Consider the following 4,226-nt stretch of genomic DNA (forward strand, 5'->3'; position numbering starts at 1 on the left):
CATGTCAGTGTTGCAAGACACTCCAAATAGCCTGTTTTACCAGTGCAGTAAATTAACCCGCCTGGTGTAGTGTTAAATGCTTTACAAACATCGACTGAAGGCGAGGGAGGGAAACAGCAAAAAACAAACAAAAACATTTCAATAACTTTTCTGACTAGGAGCAGTGAAAAAAGTACAAGCAAAGCTCCAAGGGAGGAGGTGACCCTTGGGAGACAGGACAGCAGAAGAGCAAATTTTTTTAATTTTGTCCTGTGTTCAACCCGGAAAGCATGCCACAGCATGGGAAGACACAGAAGCTGCAGAAGGAGTTGTACAGATGATAGAAAAGGCATCTTCATTTGAAAAACAGATTAGAGTAACAGTAAACAACAGCTCTTAACTCGTCGTTGCCTTGTCTATGGGAGGAAGGCTTTTGGAAGCAATTACGTGCAAGAGGTTTGCCTTTAATGCCACAAACTGACGGTGGACAAAGACTACGTAGGCAAAACAGAGGATAAAATATTAGGCTATCCCCCTTACTTCGCCATTGTTCAGGATGAAAAAGCTGAGCTGAACTTCTGGGCACACAGAATTGACTGAGTGAAAGCTCTTGTCGCTAGATTGTGCATTTGTGCTAAGCCTGAATGGTCTGGAGGACAATGGGGTTCACCCTGCCTGTGGCTCTGCAGTGATTCTGCAATATAGATGTGAAACTAGAATAGCTGGAAAGTAGGTCCACATGTGTACGGAGTAGAACAGCAACCTGTCCTAAGAAACACAGGCAGAAGCAGTGTTCTTAAATATATCTATTTACATAGCTGTTAGACTGAAGCCATTTTGCCACTCTTATCTTGCTATTTTAATTATCCTGATAGCTATTTACAAACATGCATGTAAGGGGGCTGGAATAATTAATTAATATTCATAAGCATTCAAAAAATGTAACAAAGGTTACATTAGGGTGGATGATAATTCCCAAGAGGATTACATTTGTGTTAAGTGTAGATTTGTATTAGTAAGATTCAGCATGACTGATTCTTGCTTGGCCAGCGATAGAGGACTTAGTGTCCATACTGGCAGAGATTATATCTGGTCAACAGGAAAGGAAAACTGGCCAAGAATCTGCCAACACAGAATCTGAAGCTGTGAAACCTGGTCAAGAAGAAATAAAGCCAAATAAGCAACAGATGAAAAATTATCTTAAAGCAGAAATCAAATCACTCAGTTGGAAATGAGAATGTGTTGGAAAAGGTGATGCTGAGAGCATGAAGGGACATAGGAATTTTTAAAAATACAGTAAATAAACTGGAGTGCTGAATACCAGTGATTTTTTTTTAATGGACCTTAACATTTTTCAAAAATAAGAAAAGAGCTAGACAGTTTTAACATCCTCAAAGACTTCTAACAAATAGCAGAGAGGACTTCTAAACCTTGCAAATCATTTGAAAAAGAGTGGCAGAGGTCTCAGTACACAAGAGCTATACATATACTGGAGAGAGCCCAGCAAGGGGCTACAAACATGGTGAAGGGACTGAAGCATCTTTCCTATGAGGAGAGGCTGAGAGCTGGGACTTTTCAGCCTGGAGAAAAGAAGGCTCAGGGTGATCTCATCAATTTATATAAATACCTTCAGGAAGAATGCAAAGAGGATGGGGCCAGGCTCTGCTAAGTGGTGCCCAGTGACAGGACCAGAGGCAACAGGCACAAGCTGAAACACGGAGGTTCCCTCTGAACACCAGGAAACACTTTTTCACTGTGAGGGTGACTGAGCACTGGCACAGGTTGCCCAGGAAGGCTGGAGAGTCTCCATCCTTGGAGGTATTCAAAAGCCATCTGGACACAGTCCTGGCAACCAGCTCTGGGTAGCCTTGCTTGATCAGGGGGGTTGGACAAGATGACCTCCAGAGGTCCCTTCCAACCTCAGCCATCCTGTGATTGTGTGACTCTGAAGCCCACTGGGGAAGAAAATAGATCAAATGAGGAATGAGAAAAGAAAGAGACTTTGGTAAGATACACACTTTACAGCAGTTTTCTGGTGGTGTTGTACTTGGTACAGCACCTGCAGACATTGGGGTAGTCCAGTGCACTCAAGAGGGTCAACAGACTTGTTCCTGCACCTGTGCTGCAGAAACCCTGCTGCCTCTAAAGAGGAGACTTCCTGTGAAATTTATTGACAATTGCATGCCAAATGAAAGAGTGGGGAGGGAAATCAGTAGGGAACTCGCCAACAGATAAAGGCAAACAGCACTGATGTCACTGCATATTTTGCCCTTGGAAAATACGTGAAGTTCTCTAGATGTAGAACAAACCCTTGACAAGCAGTGTGAGGATCGCTTTGGACCGTACTGGCCACAGCCCCATCCTAAGTGAAAGCAAAGACACCTTAACTAAGAAAGGACCTGGACGACCTGCTGTATCTATCAGCATAACCACACACCAGCGCAAGTGTCACAAACGCGCTGGCGGGAACAGTGCCTCGGTGCCCAGCTGGAATGAGAAAATGGAGCCAGAGAGCTTCCGGAGGTTGCAGGGGCAGCTGCCAGATGGACACAATGCTCTATGGCAGGCTGGCAGCAGAAGGAGCAGTCACTGCCAAGGAAAGGAAAGGGAGCATCACCTGAGTCCCTTCAGGTTTAACCTGCACCTGATGCAGGTGATGGGAGTGGGGATTCTGGCTGGAGAAGAGGTCTCTGAGCACTTTGTGGGAAAAAAATACCTTCTGCTCTCAATACAAGCCACTGGAAAAAAAAAAAAAGTGTAAACAGGTTTAACCAGTAAAGCACAACAGTTTCCCTTAAAAAGTGTTTGTTAGGTAAGTAGGACATGTTTTCATGAATCTCTTTTGGCAGCCCTTCATTCAGATCAAGCAGGAGATTCATATCAAGTCAAAGGGGCACAAAAGTTGCTAAATACATATTTAGACCAGACAGTTACACAATAATAAAGCAAGCTGGGCAAAAATGTGAGGAAAAAAAGTGATTAAAAATGGCAATATAATGCGTGTCAGTCCTGTGAATACTGAATTCCATTTTATCACTGTAGTAAAAACAGTAGTACTGTATGAATGCAATTATACTGCTGTAAAATCCTGATTGTCCGTGAAGTTCATTCACAGGGGAAAATAAATTCTACTGCTAGCAGCATTTTGGCCAACAGATGCATACCAAAGCTTTGTATCAACTTAATGTTATTGGTGTCAACTAAATTCAAAGTAGTTAAATCAGTACAAAGGCAAGGTCCAGGCCGGCCTCAGCATTTATTATATGTGTTAAGAAATAGTCCAAAGCTGAACCTATCTTTTAGTCTTTTATGGGCATTGCATTTGACAGTCATTGTCCAAAAAGTAAGAAAAAATACCTGATAGGGCAGACATAAAGGATTTGAGCTCAAAGCCTGACAGACTGCTTGAAGTGGATGCAATCCATGTTGGATTTGGACTTGGACAGATCTAAGAGTGGATAATGAAAACATAGGTGAAGGAGCCCATATGTTCAGGCCTGGAAAAATGTTATGAAGGGAGCAACCTAAGGCAAGGCAAAAGTTGTGTTGGTCAAGTAACCAGTGATTTAACAAGGTGCGCTGCTTCCAGATGCCCCAGCCAGTTATGCTGAGGTAACATTAAGGATAAATATATGGATGTAAGAATGGGGGCTCGTAATGATGGTTGTTATGAGGTGCAAGCAGTTGCTTGATTCCTACCTGCTGCTCTCCTCATTAGCACAAAACAAGTGAAATGACATGTGCTTATATGGTTGGCTCTGAAGGCAAAAACAGCTCAAGAAGTTCTTCCCATGTTGCCCTTCCTAGCTCCTTGTCGTTGTCCTTTGCAGCCCCCTTGCTTGCGGTGATGCAGTTTTTGTATGGCCATGCTATAAACAGGGCTGATGAAATGATCTCAGTAAAAAAAACCCTGGTCTCCCACACAGAAAAAAAATTATCAGAGTTTTTCTAATGAGATTGCATCAGTGATCCAGTTTGCATCTTGTCTCAAGAAACAGTTGCACTGGAAATGCTTGCATAGGGAAAAAGTGGAGCATGGAGTGGGAATAAGCAGAAGAGAGTAGGAACTGCTTAGATCTTACAGAAATAAAATACACTGATTTACCTTATACTTTTATTGGGCAATACGCACCAACCTTGCTTTAAACTTTGCAGGTATTCCAGAAGCCCCACTAAAGAGCACCTTCTCAGTCAGCCTAGCATTTAAAACTAATTTATTTCACCAGGAAAAAAAAATGGAGTTAAAG

Source organism: Buceros rhinoceros, unplaced genomic scaffold, assembly GCF_000710305.1.
Source record: "Buceros rhinoceros silvestris isolate BGI_N320 unplaced genomic scaffold, ASM71030v1 scaffold18833, whole genome shotgun sequence".
NCBI classification, from domain to species: Eukaryota; Metazoa; Chordata; class Aves; order Bucerotiformes; family Bucerotidae; genus Buceros; species Buceros rhinoceros.